Below are 17,546 nucleotides of genomic sequence, written 5' to 3' on the forward strand. Positions count from 1 at the left end.
AGGTACTTTTGATATATCAAAACATTTTTTTCTAGTTGCCCAAAGCAACAAGGCGTTGGCTATGGTTGTTTTACGGTTTTGATACGTACAACCGTCGCTATAAATACGTATTTTTTTAACATCTGAAAGATCAATACTATCAAGATAATCAATCACAAATGTCGCAAAGATGTTGGAATTAAGTTCGCCCTTGTCTTCATGCCAAAAATAGTTCTGAGCTTCTTGGATAATTATATCAAACAATGTAAAGTTATGACAGGAGAGTTTCATTTTGTAGTAGAGACTACTAGCCTCTAAACGGGGGCATATCAATAGGCTCTGTAGATCCATATATATTACTTTAACACTTAGGTCATTCTGCACTCTTTCCTTATCTGAATGTTTGCTCTGCCTGGCTTCGTCTTTAAATTTTATATGAAGCTGGTAATCTTCGTCGTCTACGTTCCCAGCTATTTGTTCACAGCATTTATCGCACTGGGTCCTTTTTTGGTTTCTATAACGATAAGTTCATTTGTTCGAACAATTCGAAAAAGCCAGTTTTGTGATAAGGTGATTTTCCTTCTTTTGTCATAAACTTCTGTACTCGCGAAACACATGATTTTTACTTTCAAATAAAGGTTCAGAGTATTTCTTTTTAGAAGAAGCCCTGCAATAGTGTGACTCAAGTTTTGGAATGTTATTAAGATATTCTCTGGCCGCCACTTCACGCTTCTTGTATTCGTCTTTAGCACCCCGATTATCTTTTTTCTCAGTATTTGGTATGCCACTTTCTGAATCATTCAGCCAGTTGTAAACTGTTTTCTCCCTTATACCCAATGTTGTTGTAAACATACTTTTATAAACTGGGATTCTTCCACTTCTTTTTGTCAGATATTACCTGTACAAAAAGTTCCTTCTGCTCGACGAAGGTGTTCCTGTCGTTTTTCTATTACCTCAACCTTTTTCACTTGGTTAATTACGTATAATTTATATTGTTTCCAATCCATGTTTTTCCCCAAAAACTTATCAAAAATCATCGTTCTGTGTTCGTCATCTATGTTTGGACATTGTCTTGTTTTGCTGGTTTTAGTGCACTTTTCCCATATTTTCTTGGACAAAGCAATCGTCCAGCACGTTCAAACGCAATACGTTTTCACACCTGAATCTTTATTTTTCAACACCCCTAAATACTGTTCGCCTCTCATTCGTTTCTTCTTTTAAACTTCTCTTTTGAAATGATCTTTCGGAACTTGTTTTGTTTTGGAACCTTAACTTTCAATAACATTAGTTTCTATCACGTTTTGGTGGTCAATTTCATTGTTGTCCATAGGGTAGTCATATGTACCTGAGCTTCGAGGATCAGTGTCTTTCCAATCTGGGTCTGCTACTTCGTCATCGTTATCAAATGATATATTAGAAGGTTCATCGTTATCCGATAGGTAGTTGTTATTATTAATATCACGTTTTGTAGCTTTTAACATTTCATCATCATTTCCAAGTTTTGTCTCGATAGAAATGGGTTATTTTCTGGTTAAATTTGTTGCAGAAGTTGATTTAAAGATTTCAGTCAACTTGTCTTTTTCGTTGCTTGTAGATTCGCGTTCCTCAATTTTGGCCCCTGTATAATAAAACTCCTTCTCTCTGACCTAGTATCGTCAGTATTAAAATGAGGCTCAGACTGTTTTTCAAGGCCAGATTTACTAAGATTCTATCTCTAGAAAACATCTTTACTTTCAAATTCTGTAAAAATGTAAAGACAACTTTATGTACCGTTTTTTTACTAATCTGTTCATCTTTTTGACTCGCCAGTGTTAAGTGAAAAGGCAACAACTCTGGTTTCAGTATTCTTGAACGATGTTGAGTCAATGGTTCACATAAAGTAACGATTGTTTCAGGTGCAATGTTTGTGAAGGCCACGTACAGGTTGCAAAGACAAAATCACTCCAAAGACTTCATCCACCAAACTTCGACATTCTGATAGATTTAGTATTTCAATGTTTGGCAGACACGGAATGGAACACAAAGTTGATAATGTACACTCAGTGAGGTCCAACCAATACAACCGTCTGTCATTACAGAGATCTTTAAGAAACAAACAGTCTATATTTGCGGAATGAAAACGTAATTGAGCACACGGAATAAGAAGTTCTAAGAATGCGACCGAATGTTTCAGAATTTTTTGTAAATCTTTCACAGATGTCTCAAGCTGATTTTCCATGGACAAGTGCCTCCATAATATTGCGTTCTCATGAAGCTGCACATTTTGAGTGGTGGAAGTTCAAGGTCAAGGTCATCCTTCAAGGTCAAAGGTAAAAAAATCAAAGCGGCGCAATAGCGGGCATTGTGTTTCTGACGAACACATCTCTTGTTCTGTAATGTCACTTTGCTCTTGTTTAAATCTGTGAGTTCAAACATTCTCAGTTCGCGGGTATTTGAACAAGTCTTTTTAAGATTTTTTTATATGACGGCAAACACAGTTTATTTAATATGTGTTCTCATAAATCTCTGTAGCGTTATTCGGTGAGTTGCAATTCGATACCACAGTCTGTATTTGAATTTGCAATAGCATTGAAAACTAATCAATTGGATTTTCTATTTACTGTATTTGGTACGCAGTTTTTAGCATTCGATAATCAGTATTATCCCAGTGGATAGTTGCAAATTATGGATGTTTGGTGTAGTTGTTATGCCTCATAGGATAATAATTCGTCGACTTTACAAGTTTATATCATTTTTGAACCAAGCAATTCCGCTTACGCAATAGTGTAGGTAAGTAACGGATAAAAATTAATCACCAACAGGACACGTGGCTTTATCTCGCAGGACTTCAGTCTATGTAAACATTTTGTGATCTTTCTCTGAAAAGTTTGTTTAATTTAATTTCTTTAGCATGTACTAGTATTCTGCGTTGCTTCATAATGCCTCAGTCACAAATTATCAGGTAGCCGACCGATGTGTCCGATCTCCAGGCATCGGGAAGACTGGACACGTCTTAACCGTCCGCCGTCCGATGAGTAACACAGTTTAATACCTCAGTCAAAATAGAGACCGATCACCGTCCGATCAGCGTACTACGTATTTTTACGCTCATCGGGCTGGCACAGTTATCGCCCGGCGATCGACCATCGGATTCGTTGTACGAGTAAAATGACAAGCACCGTCCGGCCGATATATAAGTCCCTTGTAAATACCTTGATTTTTGCCGATACACGTACATTGAATCCGATGTCGGACGATCGACGGACGACAACCGTGTGTTGATCGTCCAATCTTTTTTCGATCTCAACTCGATTACTTTCCGAGCCCGACGTCGGGTAAATTTTTTACAAATCTTATAACAAATCCGGACGCCGCCCGATGCTACAAAATGACTGAGGTATTAGGCAATGCAAAATGTAAATGTACAACGATTATGAGTTATAACGACTTGAATTAAACCAGGAGGACATCCGCCTCATTGCATGATAGCTAGGGATCAAAAGCACTTATATTTTTATTAACCTTCATAAAATAAAATTGCGCATGTTTTCGGCTCGATTTCGACATTTCTTTATTGATATTTGTGCAAATGCACGGTGTAGATGCATATCGGTGGCCTCTCTGTCAAAATGCTGCCTCTCTCTTCATTCTTGGCTGCCTCTATGTTATAAACATGAACAATGGATTTTCGTAATTCACAAAACAGATAAGAAAATCTAAAATTACAACCCGTAAACACATTTGTGCATAAAAAGAGGTGGTCCATGAGTCGAAGCATATATCCAGCAACAGGTTCACAGTATTCCGCAGGTCCAAACACTTACCACAAACTCTATCGAAGATGGAATGATGACGAGGGTGGTGGAACAATCGTGCATACATGCCACTTTGATGACTTTTTAACATAGCTTTTCCGTAATATGTAAAATATATAATGTCATTGATATCATCTTTATGATCAAAACTTTACGTTCAATGTACGCTATATAGTAATTATCGTCAATTTTACTTAAAAAATGCCTACTTTCGCTTTCGTTGTGGGACAGAAAGCATCTCGATCGTCTCACTTTTCTGGCACGGGATGCCTAGTCGTCGAACTAAACCGCTTGATTTATCAAAACTCTCTTCTCAAGTGGATATGAAATACAAAATTGAATATTGTATGTGTGCACTTTTTAGCTGTAAATATTTCATTTTAAATATTTCTGCACACACATTTGTGTTTTGGCTATTGGCGAAAATTGTAAAATAAAAATTGCTATGAAATGAATACATTTTGATACCAGAACTCAGTGAACCAGGAAACAATAAGTCTGAGTCAATGGACAGGGACAGAATGATACTTATTGACTGGTTAATCCAGTTGTAAAAAGCCGCTTTAAAAGGACCAAATATAAAATGGGCCTTTTTGATAACCTGAGCCTAGCCGGCGACAAGTTACTTGAATTGCACGAGAAAATCCATTAACTCGTGGCAGTTTACCAAATCTTTGGTTATTGCATTAAGTACTGTAAACACGTTGTCACCAATCTGTGTCCATTATTTCTGCAGATCATCAACGCGCTCATCATTACTGACGGATTTGTTCATGTACATTAAGATATTTCAAATATGTAGCCAATAGCGTTAGTCCAAATAATTGCGTTAAAAGCCCCCTTTCGCCTTTGATATTAAAATCCAATATTCTGACATTTTAAACTTTTACTATCAATACTTTTAACAAGTGTTCAACTCAATTTACTTAGAAAAATAAAAATGTCAATCGACGACTAGGCTTCCCGTGCCAGAAAAGTGAGCAGATCGAGAATCTTTCAGTGCAACAACGAAAGCGAAAGTAGGCATTTTTTAAGTACAATTGGTGAAAAATACTTTATAACGTACATTGAACGTAAAGTTTTGATAATAAAGATGATATCAATGACATTAGATATTTGACATTTTACGGAAAAGCTATGTTAAAAAGTCACCAAAGTGGCATGTATGCACGATTGTTCCACCACCCTCGTCATCATTCCATCTTCGATAGAGTTTGTGATAAGTGTTTAGACCTGCGGAATACTGTGAACATGTAGCTGAATATACAGTCAAACCTGTATGCTTCAACTCATGGACCACCTCCTTTTATGCACAAATGTGATAACGGGTTTTAATTTTAGATTTTCTTATCTGTTTTTGTGAATTACGATTATCCATTTTTCATGTGTATAACAGAGAGGCAGCCAAGAATGAACAGAGAGGCAACATTTTGACAGAGAGGCCACCGTTATGCATCTACACCGTGAAATGAGATAAGTAACTATCGTTATCTTAAACATTTCTCCACGTTTGAAATTATTTTACAGTTGTTTATGATTAGTTTTTATGCATCTTTCTATGTCATATTCGACCGGGTATCCACTAATCGCTTTTATTGACTTCCGATGCATACGACGCTAGTACACTGGGGTTATTAGGTTTGTAGTATTTGATTCATCCGATAAGTTTTTACATTAATGTTTTCAATTTATCTCTGCGTAGATAAATTGTTGTTGTTTTTTTGTTCAGACGAGCGTTTGGTTTGTGATTAATTATGGGGAAAGTGTGGGGTTCTGCTAGCCCTCAAACCGGTTCAAACAACCAACTCATTGCATTTACCAGCAAGGCGGGGATCCCCGTTTTATCATCGCATATTGATAATTGGGTTATGTTGTTAAAGTAGTCCATTAGAACAAGACATGCAAAGTTTATAGAGTTTCATTGTCTGCTTCATTTAAGGGACTTGTTCACATTTTGACAATATGACGATTTTGGTAAAAAAAACAACAACAACATGAAAACACGTCAAAGATAAAAAACACTAGTTATGTTGTATGTTTTAACAAGCAAAAAACACTCCCAACCATCTTTTTAATTATTGGTGGATGACTTGATAATAGTCATTCGAAATCGTTAAAAACCGTGTGTAACGGATTACCACGATGATTTGGAAAATAAGAGTAAAACCAAGATAGCGTATATAAATTTGCCTCTTTGGCAAAGTATGCTTGGCGCTGTGGTAGAGCGCTCTGTTTTGAGGTCCCTAGTTATAATCTAAGTGACGGCAAAATTATACATTCAACTTTTCTTCTACTGTTGTATTTATGTACGACTATTAAAAACATAACACACGTGCTAGCTAACATATTTTCTGAGATTTAAAAAAACACAACAAAATTGTGAAAAAGTCCCTTTAAAGAAGATTGGCGAGTGTCATATTAGAATGTGATCATGCATCATGCGGCGTCTGATCTGGGTCTACGCTGTTTGCCAAGGCCTTTTTTCTAGACGCTAGGCATAAATGGGTTAAGAGTTAAGCTCCGTTTCCGGCAACTGAATGGAGAGGTAATGGGTGTGAGAACGGAATTTAAATTGTGCTACTATTTTTCTCCTCACCTCACGTAAAGTTGAAATGTTTTAAGGACATATTTTTATGTTTAATAAATCCAAATGGTAGCCAAACCCGAATACTTTATTAAAGTTTTACCTATAAAAAGCGAAATAAATATCTCTAATAGGTAACGACAATTAAGTAGGAAACCGCATTAATAAACAATGTGAAACCGTTACCATTTCATGAATTGGACAATTGATTTTTGTCTCTCTTTTTTTATAACAGGTCACATTGATTTGTTCACCAGAAATCTGGAAAAACGTTTTACACTCGCAATATAAATCATTATCATAATTGGAGGTCCAAAAAACTGATTCGAATTCTGTACAGAAAGGTCATTTAATAGTAGTATTGAGTAGGGAAAATGTTTTTAATCAGTTGAATACTACTTTATATCAATATTTGAATTAACCGTTAATTCACTATATGCGATTTAAAAAACTGGAGATGTGTACCTTTGTGCTTTTAAAGCGGCCCATCCGCACACAATATCATTATCAATTTTATTGACTCAATAATATTGACAGAACATTTTTAGCCGTCAAGTGTACAAAAATATTTATCAATATTTTGTTCATTTGTACTTCGGTCATCAATCAAACAAGATGGATCTTGTTGTCATGATAAGTATTGCGCTACTATTGGATATACGAAAGCGAAAAAAAGAAGAAATTATATGTAAATATTGATTAAATATTATTGAAGGGTGCAAAACACTTGTCAATAAAATTGACAATGCATCAATAAATATTTGAGCTCTCTGATTTTCATCTATACATTGACTGTGCCTTTAATATCATCCATTTACTATCAGTTTTATTGTCAATCTTCATTATTGACAATAAAATTGACAACGATATTGTGTGTGGATGGGCCGCTTTTAAAACTCTCGCACCATTACATTGACGTCCATGAAAGGCATGAATAATAGAATGTTTTCATATTCTTTGGAACGCGATCGATTGTCTACACGAACATCGGCTTTAAGTCGGGATCAATTAACTATGTGCGTGACCTCCGGTGCGTGACGCAATCTCCGCTCCACATTAGCTTTAAACAACATGCGGTGACATTTGTGGTACATAATTAAAGCATTTATCGAATAACAGCGTGGTTAACGGTGTGTATTACATGCTGCAGTCAAGGATAGCATAGCTTGCTGTGCGGTAAGTAGATATACTTCCTTGACTATGTTTGATCATTAGTTTATTTTGTTTTTGTTCGTATTTAATGTCATTGATAATTAAGCTTAGCTTTATCTTGTTCAGTGTGATCTTTCTTTCGATATAGTCGATCCAAAACTTGCGACATTGGCTCTTACGCACCAAGGGTAGCTCAAGTCCATCCTTCGCAATCGCGCGTCTGGACGCATAGGGCTCCCCGGTGAGCGCAGACGTTGTTTCCCGCGCTTCTCACGTAGGCGACCCGGGTTACCCGCGCTTCTCACGTAGGCGACCCGGGTTCAATCCGCTCGAGGATCATTATAGCTTGGTTGGTGGTCACCATACTGGAGAGTTAGGGTTTCCTCAGTGTACTCCGGCTACCCGCACCCCACAATACCCCACCAAAATTTAATGCCTTTCATAACACAAATAAAATACTGGAAATCGCAAATTAATCTCACAATTAATCCTAACTTTTATGTGTCTAGTAAGTTTTTAGGGAGGAACACACTTGGGTCCTCACACTATACGCCCGATGCGGGGAAGGACCTTAAAAACATATACGCTGGTCGTATATGGCATAAGACCCAGTTTTGCATGACGCGAATCAGGTATAGTGACAGATTGTGTCAACAGTTGAAAATGTTTAGATGCGACGGCTGCGTGTTTGATGAATTTCTTTATATGCACAGACAAGCGACTTCTCATTTTCCATTAATTTCTACCTACTGTTGGTATAAGGTGTTAGCCATGTTCCATTAATTTCTTCCTACTGTTGGTATAAGGTGTTAGCCTTAATAACGCGAATACGTGAACGACAACGGCTTTAATTTATGCTGCATTATCCTCTTAACAGGACCACAAGGTGAAACGGAAACGCAAGTAATAAATTCTTAACGTTGTAAATATTTCACTTTAATGGTTTATGTTGTTTTATAGCATTCTGTCTTACATTACATATGTATTGCTGCATATATTAACATGTACACAAATAAGTAATTATATTATTTGTTTCATTCATCACCTTAATAAATCAAGTTGTCTGATATGTACTTGACGGTTCCACACATGTCAAACACATTTAGTGCTTGACTGCAGCATTATAAGATAATCGCATCCGGATATCACGTGATAAGAGGTCAAACTACGTTATACAAAGAGCACCAGTATTTTGTATGTGATTGTGCTTAAAATATGTGGTTGTTGTTGATGAACGGACAATGACGTTGATAATAATCAATGCGGTATGGAAGAGGGGGAGGGGAGGGGGGGGCGTGAAAAAACCTGGGTCTTTCTATGGAAGTCACCTGACGATGTGTTTATTACGGGTTGGATGCGTGAGCTCAACTTGATGTACGCGTCCACATACCAAGAAACACGTGTAAGCCTTGTTCTTGAACAATTGTGCTTAACCCATTTATGCCTAGTGGACTCTCCCATCCTTCTTAATTGGATCAATTTATTTCAAAATTAGGGATTTCTAGTATATTTATTTCTATATTTAAAATATTTCTTACAGAAATTCCTTAAGCAAACAGCGCAGACCCTGATGAGACGCCGCATCATGCGTCGTCTCATCTGGGCTACGCTGTTTGCCAAGGCCTTTTTCTAGACGCTAGGCATAAATGGGTTAATATGGTGCCTGGGTTGACACTTTCAGCCTAAACAAAATTTTCAATTAGAAGGGACATCCCTTCATCGAAAAAACCCATACAAGCTTAAAGTGTCGTCTCTGATTCACATATTTGGGACAACGCGTTCAGCACACGAATTAAGTCTAGTGCTCATAGAACGAGCTGATATTAAGGCGGATTCGGTATCTGCATTATAATCATGAGGTATCCCGTCGCGGAGAGCTCTCAAAAGAATGCAAGTGTTGACTCTACCAAAAGAAGCAGATTCTTTAGCGATTCATTAAGTTTAAAGCCTTCGATTTAATCTAGCAAAAATAAATAGGTGAAAAGAAAATTAAAGTAGTGAGTGTCTATAGAAATGACTACGAAAAGCGCTTCAAACTCGTTATAAGTATATGTTTGAATTAGAGCACACATGCATGGCTATTCAGATTCCTCACACACTAAAGGGTGTCTAGGGGCGACATCTGTACATCTGATTAATGTCTTTGAAAAGACGCACTGTGTATGCACTGACAGGCGTCTGCTTACAAATGATTTACGTACCACGTAATTACAAAACCTACTTTAAACATGCTTAGAACATCTTAATTCCCATGCATAAACAAAGGACTCCGGCCAAAAATATATGTCCATTTTACGTACCACGTAATTACTACACCTACTTTCAACAAGCTTAGCTTGTTTATTCAAATTCATAAACAAAGGCCTCCGGCCCAAAATACATGTAAATTTTAAAACAGCACGAAAAATAGGAGAGTTGTGTCACGTTCATGAATAATCAAAATGTAATAGACAGTTTTAGTTGAAAAATAAAAAAGTAACAAAGTACTATGTATTTTGACAGTTCATAATTTCAATGAGATATTATATGTAATAAAATACTTTTTTATTGTAGTTTCGTCATAATAACACATTATTTTTGAAATAAAGTAGATGTCTATCATTATCTTATCTGTACATGAGGATATAACTATTCTCTTAGTCTTACCTCATTATATTTCTTTCAAGGTATGCCATTCCAAGTCCAAAACACGATTTAATCTGTTGGAGAAATTATCATGTTCTATTTGCTTTGAGTATATTATCATGTCTACCAAATTCGATTTATAACATGTGGTCTGAAGACTGAAAGTTAATACGTTGTGTGCCAATTCCGAATTCGTCTATCGAATTCACTTTTCCATGTGTTTTTTACGCTTTCGCATAACTAGCCGTACATGTACAAGATATGTAAAACGGGGCTTATTTCATATGCGAAAAGTGTCGTCCAAGATTAGCATGTGCATTCCGCACAGGCTATTCAGAGACGAAACTTTCCGACATGACTGGATAATTATCCCCACGCTTTTTGAAAAAAAGGTGGGGATATTGTGGTTATCTCCGCCGTCCGTCCGTCCGTCCGTCCGTCTGTCTGTCCGTCCGTCCTGGCCACTATCTCCTCCTACACTAAAAGCACTAGAACCTTGAAACTTACACACATGGTAGCTATGAGCATATTTGCGACCCTGCACTATTTGGAATTTTGATCTGACCCCTGGGTCAAAAGTTATAGCGGTTGGGGTGGGGCCGCGTCAGAAATTATCACTCATTTTTTTAGGTTATTTTACATTGACTTCTTTATTTCTACACCGATTCACTTCAAATTGATACTGGACCTCTCTTATGACAATACGGTCAATCTCAACCATGCATGGCCCCATTCCCAACCCTGGGGCGCCCCGCCCACATAGGCCACACCCACCAAAAATTTCCATTTACTATAATTTTTTCATTTCTACACGGATTCACTTCAAATTCATACTGAACTTTTGTTATGACATTAGGGTCAATCTCAACTATGCATGGCCCCAATCCCAACCCTGGGGCGCCCGCCCACATAGGCCACACCCACCAAAAAATTCCATTTACTATATTTTTTTCATTTCTACACGGATTCACTTCAAATTGATACTGAACTTCTCTTATGACATTAGGGTCAATCTCAACTATGCATGGCCCCATAACCAACCCTGGGGCCCCGCCCACATAGACCACACCCACCCAAAATTGCCTTTACTATAATTTCTTCATTTCTACACCGATTCACTTCAAATTGATATTGAACTTCTCTTATGACAATACAGTCAATCTCACCTATGCATGGCCCCATTACCAACCCTGGGGCGCCCCGCCCACATAGACCACACCCACCCAAAATTGCCTTTTACTATAATTTCTTCATTTCTACACCGATTCACTTCAAATTGATACTGAACCTCTCTTATGACAATACGGTCAATCTCAACTATTCATGGCCCCATTACCAACCCTGTGGCCCCGCCCACATAGACCACACCCGCCCAAAATTGCATTTTACTATAATTTCTTCATTTCTACACCGATTCACTTCAAATTGATACTGAACTTCTCTTATGACAATACGGTCAATCTCAACTATGCATGGCACAATTACCAACCCTGGGGCGCCCTGCCCACATATGTCACACCCACCCAAAAATTGCCTTTTACTATAACTTCTTCATTTCTACACCAATTCACTTCTAATTGATGATGAACTTCTCTTATGACAATACGGTCAATCTCAGCTATGCATGGCCCCATTACCAACCCTGGGGCACACCTAGGTCAAACATTCGGCGTGGGGATACGCGTCGGCCTCTGCCGCGCCATTTCTAGTTGATAAATGAGACTTCCTTTAAACAAATACCTTACCAGCGGCAAGTGTCTTCCCTTATAAACCTGTGCTGACCTCACAGGCTAACACGTGACGACAATTTACGCACATGCATTAAGCCCCATTTTCCAAGAGCGAGACTTGTAGCGTTTATCACTCTGCAGGGGGCGTTCGGAAGACATTTACTTATACCAGCGAGTACTGGTTCTACCAATAAAACGGCCGCGAAGGTGACTCAATAAGCATTATCACGCTGGGTATGCGGATACCTTGATAACAGATGGCACTTTGAAACCAGATAACAACAAAAGCCACGCGCGAGAGGAAAGTTCATCAGTTTTTTTTATAAGCTATATAATAAAGATTAGTTTTTTTAGACAAGGCGCATGGTCGAGTTTATAAATGGTGTATCCTTTTGTATTACAAAGAAAAACATCACGGAGAAATGGTAGATTTTTTCAAAAAAATTAGAAAATTCGGTCGGAAAACAGCATAAACTGGATGAACAGTAAACTTTTCAACAAAATAAAACTACTTAGAAATATCGCAAGAAATTAATTGATATTCCAGCATGTAGAGTAATCACCGTGCTTCTGAAGAAATATATTTCAAGTGACGACCGAAAATAATTGTCTAAATAATAAACTTGTTTTTAAATGGTAAATTGAGATAAAGAGAATTGAAAATACAACGGATCATGTTGATCAACACGACTGTGTTCAATTGAACTTATAGAAGAACTCAAGATAAGGGGAGCAAGGGGTCTTAAAGCGGCCAATGCTCCTCATAAAATCCTTTGTTATTGGTTTATTAGAATCGCACCATGAAGACGATAGTAATGCGTAGCCACAAAATTGAAAAGAGATTGGAAAACTCCCTTTATATAAAGCTTTACACTTCCCTTTCCCTTTCATTATCATATTCCAAAGGGATATGAACATGTTTCGGTTATTCTTTTTTAATTTACGTCAGTACATACATTTTTATTTATTGCCTGCTTACTATAGCGAATTCTGCATTTATGATTCACTAAATAGAGTGTGTTATATCTAGTAAAAAGTGTCGAGTTATCTGGAATCGAAGTGCCATTGTCTTTTAGATGATCGGTAAAAGTAGTGTCCATGAAAATTTGCCATCCGACTCTTAAAACATTTGAATTTCCATAAATACGTTATTCATCTAAAATTTAACATGTTGTAACATTAATGGGCATATTGATCTTTTATTTCGATTAGTTGGCACGTTCTTGATTTATTTCCAAGTACATGTATTTTAATTTTGTTGAAATACGTACTGATCATCGAATTCATGACGATTATCGATGAAATTGTATCTCTTTTTTATAATCCACTGGTTTTTTTTCACGACTTTCTTGCTCCGCAATACGAAGTACTTTGCCATTAATCGACCAAACAATGTTACGTGTCTGAAAACCAAACGAAAAGAACATAAATGCAAAAAAGCTGAAGAACTCAACTCTCGCGCGTGGCTTTTGTTGTTATCGGGTATCGAAGTGCCATCTGTTATCAAAGTATCCGCATACCCGGCGTGATTATAATGCTTTCGATGCAAACGAGCAAAAATGAACGGGTTTAAACAAAATAATTACATTCTTCGAGTGCGTTCTTAACGTGACACGTGTATATTGAAATGTCGACGACACGCGCTTTAATCTTGTAATAAGTGTTTATACACTGTGGATTTGAACATATGCGTACATGAATTTAACCCATTTATGCCTAATGGACTCTCCCATCTTTCTAAATTGGATCAATTTATTTCCAAAATTAGGGATGTCTAGTATATTTCTATGTTTAGAATATTTCTTACAGAAATTTCTTTAAGCAAACAGCGCAGACCCTGATGAGACGACGCATCATGCGGCGTCTCATCTGGGTCTACACTGTTTGTCAAGGCCTATTTTCTAGACGCTAGGCATAAATGGGTTAATTCATATACAGAGTTTGGTTTCAACAAGTTATATCGCCACTGCATGTATTGTGAAAGTGCAGATTTCTTAATAAGATTTATGACACAATCTTTGAACGGAAATTTGCTAATCTGAAACTGTAAGTTGGCCTCTTCACTAAATCTAGTGTTGAACTAAGTGAAATAGACATTTTACGCAGCTGTACAGTTTTGCGATTGACTCTCGAACTGCATACACACTTGATGTGTCTCGAAACAAAGGATTGACACTCCAACTGCATACACACTTGATGTGTCTCGAAACAAAGGATTGACACTCCAACTGCATACACACTTGATGTGTCTCGAACTGCATACACACTTGATGTGTCTCGAACTGCATACACACTTGATGTGTCTCGAAACAAAGGATTGACACTCCAACTGCATACACACTTGATGTGTCTCGAAAAAAAGGATTGACACTCCAACTGCATACACACTTGATGTGTCTCGAACTGCATACACACTTGATGTGTCTCGAACTGCATACACACTTGATGTGTCTCGAACTGCATACACACTTGATGTGTCTCGAACTGCATACACACTTGATGTGTCTCGAACTGCATACACACTTGATGTGTCTCGAACTGCATACACACTTGATGTGTCTCGAACTGCATACACACTTGATGTGTCTCGAACTGCATACACACTTGATGTGTCTCGAACTGCATACACACTTGATGTGTCTCGAAACATAGCGTGCTTTTACTCGAACTGCATACACACTTGATGTGTCTCGAAACAAAGGATTGACACTCCAACTGCATACACACTTGATGTGTCTCGAAACAAAGGATTGACACTCCAACTGCATACACACTTGATGTGTCTCGAACTGCATACACACTTAATGTGTCTCGAACTGCATACACACTTGATGTGTCTCGAACTGCATACACACTTGATGTGTCTCGAACTGCATACACACTTGATGTGTCTCGAACTGCATACACACTTGATGTGTCTCGAACTGCATACACACTTGATGTGTCTCGAACTGCATACACACTTGATGTGTCTCGAACTGCATACACACTTGATGTGTCTCGAACTGCATACACACTTGATGTGTCTCGAACTGCATACACACTTGATGTGTCTCGAACTGCATACACACTTGATGTGTCTCGAACTGCATACACACTTGATGTGTCTCGAAACATAGCGTGCTTTTTTTAACTTGATATATGAGGTTTATGTAAAATACTTACAATTTGAATGCATTATCGCCCAGCATGTCAAAGATAAAGTGGCTATTTGCATAATTAAAAGAACAACACAAACTTATATTTCCACACAATATATTTTAAATATGATTTCTAAACGTATGAATCTAGTTGATATTAACGAATTAAACACAATGGGCTATTGAAAATATTTGTAGATGTGTTTCCTACCGATTTGTAATAACATGATATTGACTCGCACGTTTAATAATCCATCAGTCTTAACAAGAGGACGACCGAGAGATACAGCTAAGGCTACTGAAAGAGACATGTTCACGGATTTTGGCATGTATTGAAGTTTGTCATTAAATGTTTTATATTGATAAATGTAAACATTGGATCTAAAAAGCTCCGTACAAAATAAGAATAATATTAAAGAAAGAAAAAAGTAATCCTCAACTGGGCTCGAACCACTGAACCCTGGAGTAAAAGTCTAACGCTTAGACCACTCGGCCATCCGTGCTCATATAATGAGTGATGTATTTTAGACTTAATATAAGCAATGATCGTAGTGTCACAAAATATAACTATAACAACATAATTCTCCAAATTATTCAATCGTTTCTCGTTGCAACGCTGTGTAATTTTCAGGTTTTTAAATCCTCTAAAGATGGATGTAATGGATATTTTAGGGCATGGTAAATGTTCAGCATTACTGTTTCCTCACAAATATTATTATTATAACGACAATTTGCGATTCTGAAACTTTTTTCAATTTTGTCAATTTACCAAAACGTGAAAAGTCCCTTTTAATGACTACTTATGACTCAAAAAATATTCCAATGTCAAAAGTTGAGGTAAAATGTATTGTCACAGATTGACGTTTGGATTGAATTTCAGCTATAGAACTTTTTTTTATTGACAGAGCAAATAGAACACAGAGGTGATGCCCATAAGCTTCCTTTCATAAAACTTGCTATTGTTTACCCTAGAAATTTGCTAAGTGGCCTTAAATTTACGAATGTCTGTTGTTCTTAATATTTATAATTACGTTTTTTCTATTGTTCAAAATCTTTCAAATAGAAAGTCTGTTGATAATCTCTATTGACGTTACTTGGTTCTGTGTCAATCAATATATATGGATAATTTTTGCCACAACCGTAGAATCAATTTTTTTTAAACCTTTATCCCCACTTTTTCTCCGAAAAGCGTGGGGATATTGTGGTGATGTCCGTCCGTCCTTCCTGGCCATCTGCTCCTCCTATACTATTAGCACTAGAACCTTGAAACGTACATACATGGTAGCTATGAACATATGTACGACGGTGACAGTGACGGAATTTTGATCTGACCCCTGGGTCAAAAGTTATGGGGGTTGGGGCAGGGCCGGGTCAGAGATTTTCCTGCAACCGCGATTCGAAAAAGGCTCATAACTACTGTGTCCCTTCAGATATTGCTTTCATATTTGGTATGCATGTGTATCTAGACAACATCTATCCATGCGCATAAAAATTTTGACCCCTGTGTTCTTGACCTTGAACTTTGGATCAGTTTGTAGGTTTCGAAATCTGCGACCGAGATTCGAAAAAGACTCAGAACTACTGTGTCCCTTCAGATATTGCTTTCATATTAAGTATGCATGTGTATTTGGACAACACCTTACAATGCGCACACAAGTTTTGACACCTGTGACCTTGACCTTGAACTCGGGCCATTTTCAGATTTTGAAATATGCGACCGCGATTCGAAAAAGGCTCAAAACTACTGTGTCTCTTCAGATATTGTTTTCATATTTGGTATGCATGTGTATCTGGACAACACCTTTCCATGCGTATGCAATGTTTTACCCCTGTGACCTTGACCTTGAACTTGTGGTCAGTTTTCAGGTTTCAAAATCTGCGACCGTGATTTGAAAAAGGCCATAACTACTGTGTCCCTTCAGATATTGATTTCATATTTGGCATGCATATGTATCCAGACAACACCTATCCATGCCCACACAATTGTTTACCCTTATGACCTTGACCTTGAACTTGTGGTCAGTTTTCAAGTTTCGAAATCGAGAGCACATTTCTACTGTGTCCCTTCAGATATTGCTTTCATATTTGGTATGCATGTATATCTGGACAACACTCTATGGGCATACAAATGTTTACCTCTGTGACCTTGACCTTGAACTTGGGGCCAGTTTTCAGGTTTTGAAATCTGTGACCGCGATTCGAAAAAGGCTCATAACTTCTGTGTCCTTTCAGATATTGCTTTCATATTTGGCATGCATGTGTATCTGGACAACTCCTTTCCATGCGCATAAAATGTTTGACCCCTGTGACTTGACCTTGAACTTGAGGTCAGTGTTCACGTATCGAAATCTGTGACTTCGATTCGAAAAAGGCTTATACCTGCTGTGTCCCTTCAGATATTGCTTTCATATTTGGTACGCATGTGTATCTGGACAAGACCTTTCCATGCGCATGAAATTTTTTACCACTGTAACCTTGACCTTGAATTTAGGGTTCGCGTTTAGATTTCGAAATCTATTATGTGGTTATCTACCCAATCAGA

General features: G+C 37.5%; 1 protein-coding gene across 4 annotated transcripts in view; it reads left to right on the forward strand.

Annotated features, from left to right (window-relative positions):
* Nucleotides 1–17,546, forward strand: part of LOC127850945 (beta-hexosaminidase-like) — a 97,122-nt gene that overhangs the window by 58,471 nt on the left and 21,105 nt on the right. Inside the window, exon 2 of one of the 4 annotated variants that reach the window (XM_052384360.1) lies at nt 2,176–2,288. The exons of 1 other annotated variant lie outside the window; for it this stretch is intronic. The gene's annotated coding sequence lies outside the window, so the exon portion shown is untranslated. Of the gene's footprint in view, nt 1–2,175; nt 2,289–7,376; nt 7,534–8,391; nt 8,413–17,546 lie in introns of those variants that run through there. 2 more of the 4 variants (XM_052384344.1, XM_052384369.1) reach the window with 2 other exon arrangements.

This window comes from Dreissena polymorpha, chromosome 1 (assembly GCF_020536995.1).
Source record: "Dreissena polymorpha isolate Duluth1 chromosome 1, UMN_Dpol_1.0, whole genome shotgun sequence".
Classification (NCBI taxonomy): domain Eukaryota; kingdom Metazoa; phylum Mollusca; class Bivalvia; order Myida; family Dreissenidae; genus Dreissena; species Dreissena polymorpha.